Genomic DNA, 23,124 nt, shown 5'->3' with positions numbered 1-23,124 from the left:
ATAAAGAAATCATGGTACACATATGAGAATATTATTCAGCCATAAAAAATAAGTGTTGTTGCACATCCTACCGTGTGGAACAACATGGATGGATCTAGAGGGAATTATGCTAAATGAAATAAGTCAGAAATAAGTCAGACAGAGAAAGATAAATAGCATATGATCTCTCTTATGTGTGGAGTCTAATATAGATACATGAAACTCAAGCTCATAGACACGGAGAACAGATTGATGGTTGCAAGAGGGATGGGAGAAATAAGTGAGTTTTTTTGCTTAATAAATTGAAAAAAAAAGCATTTTTAAAGAATAGATGTTGAAAAGAGGACGAGTCACTCCAATGTAGAGCACACTGGAAGGTCCTGAAAGCAGGGCATTCTGCTCTATGGGTCACGGAAGGCAGGCTGCACCCCTCAGGTCACCAGCTCTACATCACAAGCAGCTGAGCCCCAAGATGATTCAGAAGCCCCACACAGAATTCTCTTGGCTTGGTATCATGGGTTTCATCTCAGATCAGTATCCATGTTCAGGAAAATCCCAGAACTGACTGTTTATAAAAATATTTAATTGAGCTTCCTCCAATGCTTATGTGTGTGCTAATTTGCTTCAGTCATGTCTGACTCTTTGCAACACTAAGGCCTATAGCCTTCCAGGCCCCTCTGTCCATGGATTTTCCAAGCAAGAATACTGGACTGGGTTGCCCTTCTCCAGGGGATGGTCTCAACCCAGGGATTGAACACATGTACCCTGCAACTCCTGTGTTGCAGGTGGATTCTTGACTGCTGAGCCACCAAGGAAGCCCGATTTCTCCTATAGTGCTTATTGTAAAAATATAGAAAAGTATAACTAAACCATATTGAAATACGTAGTCATAGATTATCTGTCCCAGTTTTGGGGAAAGTTGTAAATACTAAATATTCCTAAGAACTAGATGGTTTTAATGTTACTTTTAACAAGAAATTAAATAAATTAAAAACAAAATTGGATTATGGTGATGGTTGCACAACTCTGTGAATATACTAAAAATCACCGAATTTTATACCTCAAATGAATGAATTTTATTGTATATAAATTACATCTCAATAAAGCTGTTTATATACAGGCATTATTTATTTAATAAATGATTCACATGTCAGTCTTCTTCCTTCCTTCACACTCAGTCCCTGGAGCATCTCACAGTTGGAAAATAAAATATGAAAATTCCTAGTGTTTGCAAGAATTTAGAGCTAAAGTAGCTTAGCCAACTACAGCTCCCACAGAGCTACTTTCTTTTTGCCCTGAGGGGATAATAAAAAGTGACTTACTCTGGTTCACCCTGAAAAAAGGCATCTGTAAAGTTGTCAAGATTCTTATTCATACAAGAGTGAGTGGATAAAGGGGAGCCCTATACAGTGAGCTGTCTGGAAGTGCTGTTCTGCCAACACGACCAGCGGCAACTGGCGACCTGACGTGCTGCTAGACTGTAGTTGTGCTTTATAGTGCAAAATACACCTGAACTTCCTTAAAAAGTAAAATGCTTTATGAACAAGTTTTTTATATACAGATTATATTTATTTTTACAAATAAATAGTACCAATATTTATGAAAGAGTTACCTAGCTTACTTTCAATATACTAACATTAAAAGAAAAGAGAAATATAAACATCAAAACCCATCATCAAATTGGGTTTTGACCAACATCCAGACTTAAGTAGTGCTGGTAAGTCTCACAACACAAAACATCTGGAGTCCCAGTTGGGAAAAGGTCCCAGGCAGTGGGTCCGTGGGTGGGACTTCAAAGATTTCAGCGCGGGTTCTGCTTATAATCCCTGGACCTAAACTGATATCATCAGTTCAGTTCAATTCAGTCACTCAGTCGTGTCCATCTCTTTGCAACCCCATGGTCTGCAGCACGCCAGGCTTCCCTGTCCATCACCAAATCCCAGAGTTGACCCAAATCCATGTCCATTGAGTCAGTGATGCCATCCAACCATCTCATCCTCTGTCGTCCCCTTCTCTTCCCGCCTTCGATCTTTCCCAGCATCAGGGTCTTTTCCAAGGAGTCAGTTCTTCGCATCAGGTCGCCAAAGTATTGGAGTTTCAGCTTCAACTCCAGTCCTTCCAATGAACACTCAGGACTGATTTCCTTTAAGATAGACTGGTTGGATCTCCTTGCAGTCCAAGGGACTCTCAAGAGTCTTCTCCAACACCACAGTTCAAAAACATCAATTTTTTGGCACTCAGTTTTCTTTATAGTCCAACTCTCACATCCATACATGACTACTGGAAAAACCATAGCTTTGAATAGACAGACATTTGCTGGCAAAGTAATGTCTCTGCTTTTTAATATGCTGTCTAGGTTGGTAATAACTTTTCTTCCAAGGAGCATGTTTTAATTTCATGGCTGCAGTCCCCATCTGCAGTGATTTTGAAGTGCAAGGAAATAGAGTCTGTCACTGTTTCCATTGTTTCCCCATTTATTTGCCATGAAATGATAGGACCAGATGCCATGATCTTAGTTTTCTGAATGATGAGTTTTAAGCCAACTTTTTCACTCTCCTCTTTCACTTTTATCAAGAGGCTCTTTAGTGTTTCATTTTATGCCATAGAGGTGGTATCATCTGCATATCTGGGGTTATTGATATTTCTCCCAGCAATCTTGATTCCAGCCTATGCTTGATATCATCAATCTGTGAGCAAATTGCAGCTCTGGTTTCATATTAATGCTGTTTGTTTTGTCTTTTAAAACTTAGAATGCTGTTAAGCCTGAGGCTTGGTTGGTCAGACGCCCTCCAAGGGCTCAACAATTTCAGGATTCATCCCCTACCTTATCTGTGCTGCCATAAGTCTTGCACTCACAGCAAGCTGCCCAGGGCACTCAGAGTCAGGGCAGTGTCCAGGCAGGTTAGAAGTAAGGTCAGAAGCCTGCTCTGTTTTGTCTCTGAAGTCTGAATAAGACCATTTATTTAATTTCCCTAGCAGTCAGCCCCAGCATTGTTTAGGCTGTAGAGCAAAGGAATATGGCAAAATAACATGAACAATCTTAATAATTCTGTAAGTAACAATGTAGAACATACTGCAGATTTTAGGGAAAACAGTCTATTCACAGTAATTGGTGGAATGTTCCAATACATAGATTACATTTTGAAGGGATAATGGTTTGGATACATCGGATAAAATAGAACATAGTATTAAAATTGGTTTCAACTATTTCTTCCTATATTTTATAACGTGGCTTCTAGAAACTTGAAATTTATACGTGGCTCAGATGATATATGTAGTGGGAAATTCTGACCCAGAGCCTTGAATACTAAATGATGCAATATGATTTGTCAATTAAAAACCCTAGCAGCTTGGATGAATCCAATATGGAGATAGATATGCAGACAGACAGGATGCCAAATCTTTGGCTGGTGCTCTTACTCTTCTCTTCCCCACTTCCCTCTTCCTTCATCTCGAAAATCCTCAGAGACAAACCTTGCTCTAGGACTTCTTGGACATGCATTAATAAGTACATTAATTAAACCTTGACCTAGTGGACTTCTCTGATAACTCAGTGATAAAGTTCTCCTGCAATACAGTAGATGCCAGAGATGTGGTCTCCATCCCTGGGTCAGGAAGATCTCCTGGAGGAGATCTTCAACCCACTCTAGTATTCCTGCCTGGAAAATCTCATGGACAAAGGAATCTGCTGGGCCTCTCTTTAATTCCTCTTTGGTTTCTGCCATTAGAATGAAATTATCTACATATCCAAGGTTGTTGATATTTTTCCTGGCAATCTGATTCTAGCTTGTGTGATTCATTTACTCCAGCATTTCACATGATGTACTCTGCCTACAAGTTAAATAAACAGAAGGACAGTGTACAGCCTTGACATACTCCTTTCCCAGTTTTGAACCAGTCCATTATTCCAGTCCAGTTCTGACTGTTGCATCTTGACCTGCATACAGGTTTTGCAGGAGGCAGGTAAGGTGGTCTGGTATTCCAATCTCTTTAAAAATTTTCCAGTTTGTCGTGACCCACATAGTCAAGGGCTTTAATGTAGTCAATAAAGTAGAAGCAGATGTTTTTCTGAAATTCTCTTCCTTTTTCTATGATCTAACAGATGGCAATTTTATGTCTGGCTCCTCTGCCTTTTCTAATTCCAACTTGTACATCTGGACGTTCTCAGTTCACAAACTGCTGAAACCTAGCTTGAAAGATTTTGAGCATAACCTTGCTGGCATGTGAAATGAGCACAATTGTACAGCAGTTTGAAGATTCTTTGGCATTGCTCTTTTTGGGGAATAGAATGAAAACTGACTTTTCCAATCCTGTGGCTGCTGCTGAGTTTTCCAAATTTGCTGGCATACTGTGTGCAGTACTTTAACAGCATCATTTTCCAGGATTTTAAATAGCTGAGCTGGAATTCCATCACTTCCACTAACTTTGTTCATAGTAATGCTTCCTAAGGGCCACTTGACTTCACACTCCAAGGTGTCTGGCTTTAGGTGAGTAACTGCACCATTGTGGTCACACAGGTCATTAATACTTTTTTGTATAGCTCTTCTGTGTATTCTTGTCACCTCTTCTTAATCTTTTCTGCTTCTGTTAGGCCCTTACTGTTTCTGTTTAATCAAGCCCATCCTTGCATGAAATATTCCCTTGATATCTCCAATTATCTTGAAGAGATCGAAAGAAATTGAGAAAAAAAAAATTCTTGGAAGACTCTAGTCTTTTCCATTCTATTGTTTTCTTCTGTTTCTTTCCGTTGTTCACTTAAGAAGGTCTTCTTATCTCTCCTTGCTATTCTCTGGAACTCTGCATTCAGTTGGGTATACTTTTCCCTTTCTCTCTTTTGTTTCACTTCTCTTCTTTTCTCAGCTGTGTGGAAAGCCTCCTCAAACAACCACTTTGCCTTCTTACATTTCTTTTTCTTGGGGATGGTTTTGGTCACTGCCTCCTGTATAATGTCAGAATCATCTTGTCCAATGTTTTGATAATTTTTAGTCTTACTGTTCATGGGTTATCAATTGTGATATAAAAAAAACCAAATAAACAAAGAAATGAATGGAAAATATCATGAATACTAGCCAGGCCATATTTGATATCAGTGGGAGTTCTGGATACATAGTGAGTTTCTTGTTGGTAATCAAGAAACTGTGTTAAGCTGATCACTTATTAGTTTGTTTTTACACAATTTCCTATTTTTAAAGCAATTTTTAATGAGCATAAGGACAGATGTTTAGCTTGGAAAACAAGTTATAACAGGGTCAGGAGTAGCAGACACGTGTGCCTCCTGGACATTTGTAACACAGAATACATTATTTCTGACACTTAAGAAACTAAGCAGCAGGAAGTCAGCTTCGGACCTTTATCTGCTTCAAGTGCTAATGGGGCTGATAAGGCTGATTTGTGGGGAAACTGCTGCAGCTGAAAAGTGTTCAGATGCATTTACAGTAGGGCTTGTTTTAACCAATGTCATCAACCTAGATTGCAGAATGTTTTGCCTTGCTAGGCAATATCATAATCTGTGAGAGTCAAGGTCAAACAAAATGTGTTTGCCCTCCTCTCTCACTGCTATAGTATATTATTTTTGGGAAATCAGAATCAAGTAACCTGCCATGAGCAGCAAAAATCATGCTGGTAAACAGCTTTGACTTATTTTTTCACTTCAATTAATGCACTGTAATAAACAATTGTAGTTTAAAATAATTTTGCCAAAATTTTAAGCCACATTTAATCAACAAATGTAGAAAACAGTAGCAGAACAATTCTTTAAAATTTCTAAACATATTATATTTTAACTATCAATGTTTTGAAGGTGTTTTAGTCCTGATATTGATGTGAAGCTTCTTCTGTATGATAGATAGCACAGTTAAAAACATAGGAACAACGATAATAAAACAAATCATAGTATACAGAAGCTATAAAAACTAGTGTTAACTATACTGACTCAAAGGAAAGGCTGTACTTGGTGGCCATTTGAGCAGAAGTATTTATTTATAAAGGGCCAGAGCATGCAATCCCAAAGATCTGAATGTTTATTCCTTTTTCCTTTTTTTCTTCCAGCAACATTATTTTGAACATGGAATTCTGTCATAAGTTAAATCAGAATCTAATGGCTCAATCTATCCAATCTCTGGATAGTCATTAAATTCTAGCATCCTTCTTTTCTAAAGATTTTTTGTTGTCCCAATTTCCCCTCCAATGATGAATTCTTTTAACAATAACAATGACGTTTAGTCACACAACTCTCAGGTTTCCCCTGAAAGTGGCCTACTGATTTGATAAAGTTTTAACAGAAGAACTAAATATTCCTACCATCCTCAAATTCTACCTCATGGAGCTGGAAACCCTAATTCATTGATTTTTGTAACACTCTTTGCTTCCATTTCTATAATTCATCAGGCTTTGTAGCATACTCTTCCTCTTTGAGCTGCACCTTAAACAGTGGTTTTCCCTAAGGTCCTTTCTAGGGATACTTTTAATAGTCAGGATTCAGATGACATCCTCTACCAATTTAAATGAAATTTCTGGAAGAGGTGCCCAGGTACTCAAATTTTCTACATATCTCCAGATAAATTCTAAAGTTCCCTAAAATTTGAAAACTGGTAGTGGTGTGCTACAAAGCATTTTAAAACAATCTTTCTGCAGGAAAGCAGGATGGGCCAGAGAGTCTGATTTGTAGCATTTTCTGATTTCACTGGTTTAATTCCCTAACAATGAATTGGAGCTTCAATTTCAAGTTACCATGCTAATACCAACAAGCTCCACAAATTCCCAAAATTCAACAAGAATCTTTGAAATTCAACTAGCAAGATGGTCTGAGCCAACTCCAGCACACACTGAAACTAGGGTGTTATTGTATTTAGTCTCCTCCTGAAACATTAACCAGATGGTCCACTGGGTATATGTATCAGTATATTTCCTCTTCAAAGATAGTATTACATAGATGCCCAGGTGATTGAAGATAGATATATGATAGATAATGTGAATGTGTGCTAAGTCACTTTATTTATGTTCAACTCTCTGCAACCCTATGGACTATAGCCTGTCAGGGTTCTCTGTCCATGGGACTCTCCAGACAAGCATACTGAACTGGGTTGCCATGCCCTCCTCCAGGGGATCTTCCCAGTCCAGGGATTGAATCCACATCTCATGCAGCTGCTGCATTGCAGTTGGATTCTTTACCACTGAGGCACCGGGTATGCATGATAGATAATAGATAGATGGGGTTGGGGGGAGAGCAAAACAGACACAAGCTGAATGCCTCTTATAAAATGAGCTAGAGAGTTTCATCTACTTGGCTATCCTCCTTGCCCTCATGGGACTGCCTTCTAAAGGGCTTCCATGGAAACCAAAAGGCTATAAAGAGGGCATAATCAAAATCATTGACCCACAGAAAAAAACCCATATTTCTTTTCTCTCTCTGTGCATCCTCCCCATGACCTGACCTCATGAATCCTTTTGGTCTCCATCTTCCACCTCACATTTACCATAAAAAGCACAGATAATAATAAGATGTTCACATCTAAAATTCTCCTTCCTCTTCCAAGGAAAGGGAGGGCTCCACTAGTCATCTAGAAGAGAAACTGCTCCAAAGAGGCAGTGGGGAAAGGTCAGTGTATAAGTTATTTTGGTGAAGGGGGAATATATGCTTTCAAGCATATATTTTTCCAGAAGATTTCTACTAGTCTTGTGAAGCTTTGTTAGTCATAAGGAACAGTCATCACCATGAAGGATTTTAGTGCTTTTTAGATATGGAGAGATACAAGAATCAGGCTCATAAAATCAGCTCCTGAAAATATCTATCTGAAGATATGTCCTGCCAGTTTTTCCCCTGTCTCATTTCTGTTCTCTATCCTGAATTCCTTTTGGGAGATATTGAAGGTCAGCAGATACAGCAGCATGAAATTTAATCCTTGTAGAGATAGATAGCAGTGCCCATGACAACTACCAATTTGTAGTTAACAGAAGAGTTAACAGAAGTTACAGATAATTTGGAGCATGATAAAGATTAGCAGAGAAAGACCAGTATCTATGGATTCTTGGAACACATATTACTAAAATCAGAAGTGGACAATAGATCTTGAGGGTGAGAAAAATGAAAAGCAGACAGAAATTGGGTACCTCAAAACCTTAGGAACCCTTGATCCTCTAGATCTAGAGTGACTTGGATCACAGGGATGGGAAAACAATCCTTCTCCCAAATCTGATTCTACGCCTTTCTTTTCCAAGGGCCATGTAAGTCTAAGGTCTTAAGACAAGGGAAATAACTATGATATTGTAAAGCAATTAGCCTTCAATTAAAATAAATTAATCAATTTAAAAAATCAAAATAAAATAAAAACAAAAAATCTACTATAAAAAAAAAAGACAAGGGAAAAGTATAGACAGGAAGAAAGAAATTATGAATAAATTTGTTATGTTTGGGAACAGGCATTCTGCCAATCTTAAAAGAACAGGTAACAAGGCTTATTTCTTCCTTACAAGAGCCCACCAAGACTCAGTCCACATTGAACATGCCATAGTTAGGAGAGAACAGAAGTGAGGAGGGGACACAGCTGCCAGGAAGTGGTCTGACACAAACGTGCTATGTAACTTTGACCTTCCTCCAGATGGCATAGTGAGTGTTAATACACTATCAGTTTTAGTTTGATATTAAACTATTAAACTTTGAAAATTTTGCTTATTTTTTAATTGAAGGATAATTAGTTTACAGAATTTTGTTGTTTTCTATCAAACTTCAACATGAATCAACTGTAGGCAAATATATATCCCCTTCTCCTCAAACCTCCCTCCCATCTCTCTCCCTATCCCACTCCTCTAGGTTGATATAGAGCCCCTGTTTGAGTTTCCTGAGACATACAGCAAATTCCCATTGGCTATCTATTTTCCATATGGTAATGTAAGTTTCCCTGTTACTCTCTCCATACATCTCACCCTCTCCTCCACTGTCTCCATGTCCATAAGTCTGTTTAATATATCTCTTTCTCCATTGCTGACCTGCAATTAATTTCTTTGGTAATATCTTTTGAGATTTCATATATATGCATTTGTATATGATATTTATCATTCTTTTTCTAATGTACTTTATTCTTAATAATGGGCTCTAGGTTCACCCACCTCATTAGAACTGACCAAATGCATTCACTTTTATGGTTGAGTAATATTCCATTGTGTATATGTACCACAGCTTCTTTATTCATTCATCTGTCAAAGGACATCTGGTGACTTCCATGTTCTAGTTATTATTAATAGTCCGCAATGAACAATGGGATAATGTGTCTTTTTCAATTTTGGTTTCTCAGGGTATTTACCTAGGAGTGGGTTTGCTGGGTCATATGGTGGTTTTATTCCTAGATTTGTTTGTTTGTTTGTTTGTTTGAAGGAATATCCATACTGTCTTCCATAGTGCCTGTGTCAATTTGCGTTCCACACCATCTCTAGCACTCTTTTTTTTTTTTTTGGTAGACTTTTTGATGATGGCCATGCTGAGTGTTGAGAGGTGATGTCTCATTGTAGCTTTTATTTTCATTTCTCTAATAATGAGCAATGTCGAGCATCTTTTCATGTGCTTGTTAACCATCTGTGTGTCTTCTTTGGAGAAATGTCTGTTTAGGTCTTTTTCCCACTTTTTGATTGGGTTGTTTGTTTTTCTGGTATTGAGTTGTATGAGCTGCTTATATATTTTGGGAATTAATCCTTTGTCAGTTGTTTCATTTGTTATAATTTTCTCCCATTCTGAGGGTTATCTTTCCACCTTGCTTGTAGTTTCCTTTCCTTTGCAAATGCTTTCTAGTTTAATCAGGTCCCACTTGTTTAATTTTGTTTTTATTTCTGTTACTCTAGGAGGTGGGTCATAGAGGATCTTGCTTTGATTTATATCATCAAGTGTTCTGCCTATGCTTTCCTCTAAGAGTTTTATAGTTTCTGGTCTTTCATTTAGGTCTTTAGCCAATTTTGAGGTTATCTTTGTGTATGTTATTGAGAAGTGTTCTAATATGCTTTTACATGTAACTGTCCAATTTTCCCAGCTCCACTTATTGAAGAACCTGTCTGCACCATTGTATATTCTTGCCTCCTTTGTCAAAAATAAGGTACCCATCAGTGCATGGGTTTATCTCTGGGCTTTCTCTCTTGTTACATTGGTCTATATTTCTGTTTTTGTATCAGTACCATACTGTCTGGATGACTGTAACTTTGTAGTATAATCTGAAGTCAGGATGGTTGATTCCTTCAGCTTCATTCTTCTTTCTCAAAATTGCTTTGGCTATTTGGGGTCTTTTTTGCTTCCATATGGAGAAGGAAATGGCAATCCATTCCATTACTCTTGCCTGGAAAATCCCACGGACAGAGGAGCCTGGTAGGCTACAGTCCATGGGATCCCAAAGAGTCAGACATGACTGAGCGACTTCACTTCACTCACTTCATACTTTATCACTGGAGAAGGAAATGGCAACCCACCGTATTCTTGCCTGGAGAATCCCATGGACATGGGAGCCTGGCAGGCCATGGTCCATGGGGTAACAGAGAGTCAAACGTGACTAAAGTGACTGAGCAAGCAAGCAAGTGCTTCCATATGAATTGTGAAAATTTTTGCCCTAGTTCTTTGAAAAATGCCATTAGTAATTTGATAGGAATCACATTGAATCTGTAGATTGCTTTTGGCGACAATAATTTTCACAATATTGATTCTTCTTACTCAGGAATGTGGAATATCTCTCCATTTGTTTAGGTCATCTTTGATTTCTTTCATTAGCGTCTTATAATTTTCTGTGTGTACAATTCTTTTCTGTATACAATTCTTTTATCTCCTTAGGTAAGTTTATTCCTAACATTTAATTATTTCTTTTGCAATACTGAATGGGACTGATTCCTTAATTTCTCTTTCTGATTTTTCATTGTTAGTATATAAAGATGCAAATGATTTCTGTGTATTGATTTTGTATCCTGTAACTTTGCTAAAGTCACTGATTAGCACTAGTAATTTCACGATCTGGTAAGATCTAGTAAGTATCTTTAGGTTTTTCTCTGTTTAGTATCATGTCATCTGCAAACATTGACAACTATACTTCTTTTGTGATATGGATTTATTTTATCTCTTTTTCTTCTCTGATTGCTATAGCTAGGGTTTCCAAAACTTTGTTGGATGATAGTGGTGAGCATTAATACCTTTGTCTTGTCCCTGATCTTAGGGGGAATGCTTTCAGTTTCTCACCATTGAGAATAATGTTTACTGTAGGCTTATCATATATGGTCTTTACTATGTGGAGATAGGTTCCTTCTATGCCCATTTTTTTGAAAGGTTAATCATAAATGGGTGCTGAATTTTGTCAAAGGCTTTTTCTGCATCTATTGAGATTATCATTGAGAATATCATATGGTTTTTATCCTTCAGTTTGTTAATATGGTATATCACATTCATTGGTTTGCATATATTAAAGAATCCTTGCATCCCTGGAATAAACCCAAGTTAATCATAGTGTATGAGCTTTTTGATGTGTTGGTGGATTCTGTATGCTAAAATTTTGTCAAGGATTTTTGCATCTATGTTCATCAATGATACTGGCCTGCAGTTTTCTTTTCTGTGTGTTGCCTTTGTCTGGTTTTAGTAACAGGGTGCTGGTGGCCATGTGAATGAGTTTGGAAGTGTTCTTTCCTCTGAAGTTTTTGAAAATTTTAGAAATACAAGCATTAGTTCTTCTCTAAATACTTGCTTAAATTCACCTGTGAAGCTATCCGGTCCTGGGCTGTTGTTTTTGGGGAGATTTTTTATCACAGCTTCAATTTCAGTGCTTGTAATTGGGTTGTTCATAATTTCTATTTCTTCCTGATTCAGTCTTGGAAGATTGAACTTTTCTAAGAATATGCCCATTTCATCCAGGTTATCCATTTTATTACCATATTGTTGTGTATAATAGTCTCTTATAATCCTTTATATTTGTGCACTGTCTGTTATAACATTTCCTTTTTTATTTCTAATTTTGTTGATTTGATTCTTCTCTCTTTTTTCCTTGAGGAGTCTGGCTAAAGGTTTGTCAATCTTGTTAATCTTCTCAAATAATCAGCTTTTAGTTTTATTAATCTTTACTTTTGTTTCTTTCATTTCTTTCTCATTTATTTCTGCTCAGATGTTTATGATTTCTTTCCTTTTGCTAATTTGGCAGGGGTGGGGTGGAGGGGGGGGGGTTCTTCTTTTTTCCAGTTGCTTTAGGTGTAAAGTTAGGTTGTCTATTTGATGTTTTTCTTGCTTCTTGAGGTAGGACTGTTTTGCTATAAACTTCCCTCTTAGAACTGCTTTTGCTGCATCCCATAGGTTTTGAGTTGTCATGTTTTCATTGTCATTTGTTTCTAGGAACTTTTTAATTTTCCTTTTGATTTTTTTCAGTAATCTGTTTATTATTTAGAAATGTACTGTTTAATCTCCGTGTGTTTGTGTTTCTTATGGTTGTCTTTTTTTTTTTTTTTCCTTGTAATTGATATCTAGTCTTATAGCTCTGTGGCCGGAAAAGATGCTTGACATGATTTCAATTTTCTTAAATTTACTGAGGTTTGATTTGTGACCCAAGATGTGGTCTATCCTAGAGAATGTTCCATGTGCACTTGAGAATAAGGTGTATTCTTCTGCATTTGGATGGAATGTCCTAAAGATATTAATGAGATCCATCTCATCTAATGTGTCATTTAAGACTTGGAGTGTTAAAGTCTCCTACTATTATTGTGTTACTGCTAATTTCTCCTTTTATGTCTGTTATCTTATGTATTTATGTATATATATTTATCTTACGTATTTATCTTATGTTATCCTAAGTTTATCTTATGTATTGAGATGCTCCAATGTGAGTGAATAGATATTTACAATTGCTATGTCTTCCTCCTGGATTGATCCCTTGATCATTATGTAGTGTCCTTCTTTATCTCTTGTAATATTCTTTATTTTAAGGTCTACTTTGTATGACATGAGGATTGCTAGTCCAGCTTTCTTTTGCTTTCCATCTGCATGGAATATATTTTTCCATCCTCTCACTTTCAGTCTAGATCTGCCCTGAGGTCTGAAGTGGGTTTCTTATTGGCAACATATATATGGGTCTGGTTTTTTATCCATTCAGCCAATCTGTGTCTTCTGTTCAGAGCATTTAATCCATTTACATTTAAAGTAATTATTCATAAATATGTTCCTATTGCCATTTTCTTCATTGTTTGGGATTTGTTTTTGTAGATTTTTTCTCTATTCTATTTCCTGACTATATAAGTCTCTTTAACATTTGTTGTAATGTTGGTTTGTTGGTATGGAATTCTCTTAATTTTTGCTTGTCTGAAAAGCTTTTGATTTCTCCATCAATTTTGATTGAGATCCTTGCAGGGTAGAGTAATCTTGGTTGTAGATTTTTCCCTTTCAGTATTTTAAGTATATCCTGCCATTCCTTTCTGACCTGCAGAGTTTCTGCTGAAAGATCATTAAATATATGGGGTTTCCCTTGTATTTTACTTATTTCTTTTCCCTTGCTTCTTTTAATATGTTTTCTTTCTGTTTAATCTTTGCTAGTTTGATTAGTAACGTGTCTCAGCATGTTTCTCCTTGGGTCTTGTGTGGGACTCTTTGCACCTATTGCACTTGATTGACTATTTCCTTTTCCATGTTCAGGAAATTTTCAACTATAATCTCTTCAAAAATTTTCTCATATCATTTATTTTGTCTTCTTCTTTGGGACCCCTATAATTCAAATGTTGGTGTATTTAATATTTCCCAGAGGTCTCTGAGACTATACTCAGTTCTTTTCATTCTTTTTACTTTATTCTGCTTTTCAGCAGTTATTTCCAACATTTTATCTTCCAGTTCAATGATCCTTTCTGCTTCAGATATTCCACTATTGATTCATGCTAGAATCAATAGAATCAATAGAATAGAATCATATTTTTAATTTCAGTAATTATGTTATTAGTCTCTATATGTTTATTCTTTCATTCTTTTAGGTCTTTGTTAATTGCTTCTTGCATTTTCTCCATTCTGTTTTCAAGGTTTTTGATCATCTTTACTATCATTATTCTGAATTCTTTTTCAGGTAGTTTGTCTGAAAGTTTTCTTTCTTATTTATTTATTTCCTTATTTATAAGTTTCCTCCTTATTTATTTGGACTTCTGTGTTTCTAGTTTGCTCCTTTATTTGTGCAGTATTTCTCTGGCTTTTCATTTTATTCTTAACTTATTGTGTTTGAGGTCTCTTTTTCCCACACTTCAAGGTTGAATTCTATCTTCCTTTTGCTTTCTGCCCTCCTAAGTTTAGTCCAGTGGTTTGTGTAAACTTCATATAGGGTGAGATTTGTGCTGAGGATTTTGTTTGTTTGTTCGTTTCTTTGTTTTTCCCTCGGATGGGCAAGGTTGAATGAGGTGGCAATCCTGTCTGCTGATGATTGGGTTTGTATTTTTGTCTTATTTTTTGCTTGGATGAGGCATCCTGTACTTGGTGCTACTGGTGGTTGGGTGATGCCATGACTTGTATTCAAGTGGTTTCCTTTGTGTGAGCTCTCACTATTTGATACTCCCTAGGATTATTTCTCTGGTAGTCTAGGGTATTAGTCAGTGTTCTACTCCAAAGGCTCAAGACCTGATCTCTGGATTATGTTGAGAGCCTTCTGACTTGTCTTTCTGCTTCTGCCTTGGCCAACTTCAGTTACTTCTCCATCACATTATGCATGATTCAATCTGGAGGTCGGGGAGTCCAAGATAAACCTGCTAGCTAGGCAAGTTTCCTTCAGAGATCTCATCTCTTGGCTTGTGAGTCTAAACTATTAAATTGTTAATACCATGGATATACTGTATATTTGTATATCTAATGTATGTATGCAGGTCAGGAAGCAACAGTTAGAACTGGACATGGAACAACAGACTGGCACCAAATAGGGAAAGGAGTACATCAAGGATGTATATTGTCACTCTGCTTATTTAACTTATATGCAGAGTACATCATGAGAAATGCTGGGCTGGAGGATGCCCAAGCTTGAATCAAGATTGCTTAGAGAAATACCAATAAACTCAGATGTACAGATGACACCACCCTTATGGCAGAAAGCAAAGAAGAACAAAAGAGCCTCTTGATGAAAGTGAAAGAGGAGAGTGAGAGAGGTGGCTTAAAACTCAACATTCAGAAAACTAAGATCATGGTATCTGGTCCCATCACTTCATGGCAAATAGATGGGGAAACAGTGGAAACAGTGACAGACTTTATTGGGGGGGGGGGGGGGCCCTCCGGAATCACTGCAGATGGTGGTTGCAGCCATGAAATTAAAAGACGCTTGCTCCTTGGAAGAAAAGTTATGACCAACCTAGACAGCATATTAAAAAGCAGAGACATTACTTTGCTATCAAAGGTCCATCTAGTCAAAGCTATGGTTATTCCAGTGGTCTTGTTTGACTGTCAGAGTTGGACTACAAAGAAAGCTGAGCTCTGAAGAGTTGATTCTTTTGAACTGTGGTGTTGCAGAAGACTCTTAAGAGTCCCTTGGACTGCATGAAGATCAAACCAGTTCATACTAAAGAAAATACATCCAGAATATTCATTGGAAGGACTGATGCTAAATCTGAAACTCCAATACTTTGGCCATCTGATGTGAAGAACTGACTCCTTGGAAAAGACCCTGATGCTGGGAAAGATTGAAGGAAGGAGAAGAAGTGGATGACAGAATGAAATGGTTGGATGGCATCACCGACTCAATGGACATGATTTTGAGTAAACTCCAGGAGTTGGTGATGGACAGGGAGGCCTGGTGTCCTGCAGTACATAAGGTCACAAGGAGTTGGACACAACTGACCGACTGAACTGAACTGAAGTGAATGTATGTATATCTATAATTTACACACTAAAAAGAGTAAGATTTTTTTTTTTTTGCCACATCTGAGAAACAATATTCACCTCTTGGGAGCAGTATTTCCCTGTTAAGAATGCATGAAACAGGGAGAAAAGAGCTGATTTTTTTTTTTATCACACCTACATTTCCTAAGCAGGATGGGAGATTTTCAAAGTCAGGCATAAGTGAAATGTGGTGAAATTAAATAACATTTAACTATAATTTTTGAACTAAATGCTTTTCAATAGCATTCAGTAAGATTCAAATACAGGAAATTAAAATTTTACAACAGAAGACTAAATAAGACCACCACTTATACCCCCAAAAAATATGTATTTAGGGACTTCTTATTTCAGTGAACATGAAGATTGTACTAACCTCTATGAAAATGGACATAGTTATGAGCAGATATAAGAAGCAAAATTTAAAAACATAAGACCGAGTGCTGATAGTCTACTTAAGTATAAAAGCAACAGATTTCTTTTGCAGGTGTTATGATGATTTGCATAATAATTGAAGCTATTTGTGCATAGTACCTCTGTGCTGAGGACTCTGCACTGTAGACTAAAAATAAGTCAACAAAATGCTAAATAAGCTACTAAAAACTGCATGGTATTTTATGGTTATTTAAAGTAATTATGCTTCATAACAGGAAAAATTGGATATACCTTTGTTTATGTAGACTCATTTGTTCAAAATGTTTTACCAATACTTTACAACAAATTAAAGGTGGGCAGCATAGTGATAACACTGTGAATGCCGTATTTATTTTCACCTGGAGGTATCAGTTCAGTTCAGTTCAGTCGCTCAGTCGTGTCCAACTCTTTGCAACCCCATGAACTGCAGCACGCCAGGCCTCCCTGTCCATTACCAACTCCAGGAGTTTACCCAAACTCATATCCATTGAGGTGGTGATGCCATCCAACCATCTCATCTTCTGTCGTCCCCTTCTCCTGCCTTCAATCTTTCCCAACATCAGGGTCTTTCCAAATGAGTCAGCTCTTCGCATCAGGGAGCCAAAATATTGAAGTTTCCGCTTCAACATCAGTCCTACCAATGAACACCCAGGACTGATTTCCTTTATATGGACTGGTTGGATCTCCTTGCAGTCCAAAGAACTCTCAAGAGTCCTCTCCAACACCACAGTTCAAAAGCATCAATTCTTTGGTGCTCAGCTTTCTTTATAGTCCAACTCTCACATCCATACGTGACCACTGGAAAAACCATAGCCTTGACTAGACGGACCTCTGTTGACCAAGTAATATGTATGCTTTTTAATATGCTGTCTAGGTTGGTCATAACTTTCTTTCCATGGAGTAAGCATCTTTTAATTTCATGGCTGCAATCACCATCTGCAGTGATTTTGGAGCCCAAATAAATAAAGTCAGACACTGTTTCCACTGTTTCCCCATCTATTTGCCATGAAGAGATGGGACCAGATGCCATGATCTTAGTTTTCTGAATGTTAAGTTTTAAGCCAACTTTTTCACTCTCCTCTTTCACTTTCATCAAGAGGATTTTTAGTTCTTCTTTGCTTTCTGCCATAAGGGTGGTGTCATCTGCATATCTGAGATTATTAATATTTCTCCTGGCAATCTTGATTCCAGCTTGTGCTTCCTCCTTCCCAGCGTTTCTCATGATGTACTCTGCCTATAAGTTATATAAGCAGGGTGGCAATATACAGCCTTGATGAACTCCTATTTTCAAGTGTTCTCACAGCAATCAAGTAAAAATAGTTTGTTTTTTTTTTTTTTCTCTAGAATTTCAGTGAGTAACTTGCATGCTGACCCAGATTAGAAAGGCAGTAATTGAGATCAGGAAAAGGGGACAGACAGGAAACTGGCACAAGAATTATTTCTGAGCAGAATAGATATGAATTAAGAAAGGCTTAAAAATTGGTCAACATCACTTGATTGAAATTGGTGTGAAGACTCGAAAAGACATCTAAATTCTAGTCCACTAGGTTAGAGAACAGAATATAGTACAGTATCATAAAGAGTCCTGCCCATAGTATTTGGGTCATGCTGTTGAATTTTATTCTTGGAATTCTTGTAATCAATTGGCTATATCCTCTCTAATATTTAGATTATTATTATTTATCTTTGTCTTTTACTTAGAAGATTTTTCTGCATGAAAATGAATGACATACTGATTCTCACTACAACATGAATAAATCTTGAAAGCATGCTAAGTGAAATAGTCAGACCCAGGCACAAAAGTCCATGTATTATATGATTCCATTTTCATGAAACATTTAATCCTATAAAAATAAAAAGTAGATTAGTGGTTGCCAAGGGCAAGAGACAATGGGGAAATGGGGAGTGACTACCTGTTGGGTATGGTGCTTCCTCCCAGAATGATAAAAATGTTCTGGAACCAGATAGTGGTGATAGTTGCACAACATTGCAAATATGCTAAATGCATTGAATTGTATTTTTCAATGGTCAAAGTAACAAATTCTATGTTATCTGTATTTTACCACATGTGCAAAAGAGGTCTTTCCATTGACTTGACCCACACACAATTATGCTTCTTTCCAGTAGTAGACCTAAGCTTCCTTTCCAGTGGTAACTCTTTTGTGAGGGCCTGAAGCTTTTGCAGTTTGGGGGATGTATAAGAAAAATAACTCAGAATTACAAGCAAAAAACACCTGTGGTTTCTCTGGGGTGGGCCTTCACACCTATGGGGCCCTGAACTCCCATCCATTGTGGCCAACACTTCTCTGCTCCTTCCACGAGGTCTGTGAGAGGGAGAGCCATGTCTTCTGGCCTGATTTCCATCAGTTCCTCTTCCAGCCCGTACTTGCTAACATTCCAGGAGGCATTTAAAAGGCCACCAACTGTCAATTTTGACACCTTATATCAATTTTAAAATACTTACTCATTTTTTCCTGAGTGAGATGAAGAATCCCAAGCCTGGCAGTCCTCTACTAGCCAGACATGCCACTACCAGCTTGGTATGAACCACATATTGGCTGGCAGAGTTCCTACTGCTGGGTAGTGAGTTGCTCAGGGTATCAAGAGAGTTAGTGCAGTGTGAGGGTTGAAAAAATAAGTCCACATGAGAATCAATTTTCATTATTATGATAAATATGAGAAATAAATATATCACATTGAATTACTAGAAATAATTCAAGTCAAGAAATTATTCAGATAAAACAGAAAAAGGTAAGGAAGATGAGGTCACACATTGTTTACATTCCCAAGAAATGAAATGGGGAGAATAAACCCCCATCCAGGCAGACAAAAGTCTAAACTGTGCAGATCCACTCCCAGCTACCACAATTACAAGTAGTACTTTTTGAAGTATATAAAAACATTGCATGAGAAAAGCCACAGAAAAATAAACAATATTAAGAATGTAGCAATACTGGCCTAGTAAACTTGAAGTAAACTTTGAGCTGGAGGTGGCTGTGGGTGGCATATAGGGGAATGAGGTTGTACATACAAAAAGGATTAAATTTTGGATTATAAATAAAAATGTTTGCATAATCCCAACTTTGCAGAATATCTTTAGGTCCCTCCAGACTTTTATGTATCCTCACATGGGCAGTAAGTGAGAGTAAATTAGAAACACTGTGGTCTTGTAATATGTCTCATGAGCATTTTTTCTCCTTTTTATTTACTTATTTATTTTTACTCAAAGGATAATCGCTTTTCAGAATTTTGTGGTTTTCTGTCACACATCAACAAAAATCAGCCATAGGTACACCCATGTCCCCTGGGTGTCCTGGACCTCCCTTCTATCTCCCTCCCCAGCCCACCCTTCAGCTTGTTGCAGAGCCCCTGTTTGAGTTCCATGAGTCATACAGCAAATTCCCACTGGCTATCTGTTTTACGTATGGTACTGTATATATCTGTGTTACTCTCTCCTTACATCTCCCCTTCTCCTTCCTCTGTTCACACCATGTCCATAGGTCTGTTCTCTATGTCTGTTTCTCCATTCCTGCCCTGAAACTAATTTCAACAGTCCCATCTCTTCAGATTCCATATATATCAGTCAGTATATGATATTTATATTTCTCTTTCTGACTTACTTCACTCTGTAAAATGGGCTCTAGTTTTGTCCACCTTATTAGAACAGATTAAAATGTGTTCCTTTTTATGACTGAGTAGTATTCCATTGTATATGTGTACCACGGCTTCTTTATCCATTCGTCAATGGATATCTAGGCTGCTTCCATGTTCTAACTATTGTAAATAGTGATGCAGTGAACAATGGAGTACATGTATGTTTTTCCGTTTTGATTTCCTCAGGATATCAAAGGAATGGGATTTCATAGAAGTGAGATTGCTGGGTCATTTAGTGGCTTTATTCCTAGCTTTTTAAGGAATCACCATACTGTCTTCCAAAGTGGCTGTATCAGTTTACATTTCCACCAGCAATGCAAGAGTGTTCTCTTTTCTTCACATCCTCTCCAGCATTTGTTTTTTGTAGACTTTTTGATGATGGCCATTCTGACTAGTGTGATGTGCTGTCTAATTGTAGCTTTAATTTGCATTTCTCTAATAAGAAGTGATGTTGAGCAACTTTTCATGTGCCTGTTAGCCATCTGTATGTCTTCTTTGGAGAAATGTCTCATCAGGTCCCTTCCCCACTTTTTGATTGTTTGTTTTTCTGGTATTGAGTTGTATGAGCTGCTTGTATATTTTGGAAATTAGTTCTTTATCAGTTGTTTCATTTGCTATTATTTTCTCCCATTCTGAGGGTGGTCTTTTCACTTTGTTTGTAGTTTCCTTTGCTGTGTAAAAGCTTATGTTTAACTAGGTCCCACTTGTTTATTTTTGTTTTTATTTCCATACTCTAGGAGGTGGGCCATAGAAGATTTTGCTTTGATTTTTGTCATCGAGTGTTCTGCCTACTATTTCCTCTAACCGTTTAATAGTTTCTGGTCTTACGTTTAGGTCTTTAATCCATTTTGAGTTTATCTTTGTGTATGGCATTAGGTAGTGTTCAACTTTCATTCTTTTGCATGGAGCTGTCCAATTTTCCCAACACCATTGATTGAAGAGGCTGTCTTTGCCCGAATGTATATCCATGCCTCCTTTGTCAAAAATAAGATACCCATAGGTGCATAGGTTTATTTCTGGGCTTTCTCTCTTGTTCCATTGGTATACATTTCTGTTTTTGTGCCAGTACCGTGCTGTTTTGATGACTGTAGCTTTATAGTATAGTCTGAAGTCAGGAAGGTTGATTCCTCCAGCTCCATTCTTCTTTCTCAACACTACTTTGGCTATTCCGGGTCTTCAGTGTTTCCATATGAATTGTGAAATTTTTGTTCTAGTTCTGTGAAAAATGCCATTTGATAGGGATTGCATTAAATTATAGATTGCATTTGGTAGCATAGTCATTTTCACAATATTGATTCTTCCTATGAAGGAACATGTACTATTTCTCCATCTGTTTATGGTGTCTTTGATTTCTTTCATCAGTGCCTTATACAGTTCATTTTTCTCCTTAGGTAAGTTTATTCATAGATATTTTATTCTATTTGTTTCAATGGTGAATGGGATTGATTCCTTAGTTTCTCTTTTTGATTTTTCATTGTTAGTACATAGAAATTCAAGTGATTTCTGTGTATTGATTTTGTATTCTATGACTTTGCTAAATTCACTGATTAGCTCTAGTAATTTTCTGATAGTATTTTTAGGGTTTTTAAAATATCTGTACATTTCCTCTAGTTTGTCCATTTTATTAGCATATAGTTGCTCATAATATTCTCTCATGAGACTTTGTATTTCTGTGCTATTTGTTGTAACCTCTCCTTTTTCATTTCTAATTTTATTGATTTGATTTTTCTCCCTTTATTCTTGATTAGACTGCTAGTGGTTTATTAGTTTTGTTTATCTTCTCAAAGAACCAGCTTTTGGTTTTATCAGTCTTTGTTATTGTTTCCTTCCTTTCTTTTTCATTTATTTCTGAGAGAAATATTGCTTTGTATATTTTATTTCACCTTGAAAATGAACAGAATTTCCTTTTTAAAGGCCTTCAACACACATTTATTGGGTAATCACTATGTGCCAGCCATTTTTCTAAGCTCTAGGAGCACAACAACTTCATAGAGTAGTAGGCTTCTGCTCACCTGGAACTTGCATTCTAGGTGGTAGAAAGTAAGTAATTAACTAAATTAATAAGAAAATAAACAGAAGCATTTGAAAAGTGGTCAGTTGTAATAAACATATTAAGAATAATGCAATGAACAGAGATGAGCAGTGTGGGGGTAACATGAGATTGAAGACTTCTCTCAAAATGTAACATTTCAGCTGCAATTTAATTATGAAATGGCACCAGCCATGTAAAGATATCCAAAGAGGAGAGTTCCAGGCAGAACACAATGATCCTCACTGAAAAATAAACACAGAATGCTTGCAAAGTCAGGACCACAGTTTGGGTTCCCCCCAAAAGCAGAGGTTGTATCACAAGCGTAGGTGCAAGCAACTTCTTAGAGGTTATGACAAGGAGACAGTTGAGCACAGGGGCCCAGGAGACAGATCAGGGCACAGTCAAAGGAAGAGAAAGTCATTGCACCTCTGCTCTGGGTGACAAGGGCTCAGTTCTACTTGGACCTCCTGAGAATTACAGAAAGTTTCCAAAAAGTGGGAAGCTATAGGGTGAAAGGAAGAAGCACTTTTCCACTCACTTCCAACTACTGTTGTTTGAAGGTTGTTCCAGGAGCGTTAACTCTGTTCTTTCAGGATATGTCTGCCCAGGGGAAGAAGGAGTCTGTGTAAAATTCTGAGACCAAGGCAAAAATAATTTGCACTCTTGTGCTAGGAAATTGGCAGAGTGCAGTGAGCCTGGGCTCCCAGGGAACTGCCCTGGGAAACTGCTCTGGTTGGTGGGCCAAGGGGACTTGATATGCCACCTCCAGTGTGACTGAAGCAGGAGCACAGTGAATCAGAGGGAAGCAAGAGCCAGATGGTGCCCAGCTCTTTGGGCTCTGGATTTTTTTTTTAAGGTGAATTTTTTCCATATATACTAGGATGCCATTGCTTTAAAAGCTGGGGAGGGTTGTGACTGATTAATAGCTAAAGGAATTTGTTGAAGAAAGAAAGATTAATACTATGTTATGATGGATAGTAGGGCTTTTCTACAGAGTATCACCTTGCTTAACTGATGAGGAAAAAAGTCACACTAATTATGTTGTAGTCAAATGTTGGGTATACTTTGATATAAAATCAGAGGCATTCTTGCAGGATCTAGCCTCTGCTTGGTTCTTCAAACTCTTTCCTTCACCCAACTTAAGGCAAAGATGGCTGCTGGAGAGCTCTGGGATATGTCAGGCTCTGCTCATATCCTGGCCTTTATGAGTATTGTT

The sequence above is a fragment of the Muntiacus reevesi genome, chromosome 19 (genome assembly GCF_963930625.1).
Source record: "Muntiacus reevesi chromosome 19, mMunRee1.1, whole genome shotgun sequence".
Lineage (NCBI taxonomy): Eukaryota > Metazoa > Chordata > Mammalia > Artiodactyla > Cervidae > Muntiacus > Muntiacus reevesi.
The sequence above is the reverse complement of the archived record's forward strand: the minus strand, read 5'-3'. Positions refer to the sequence as shown.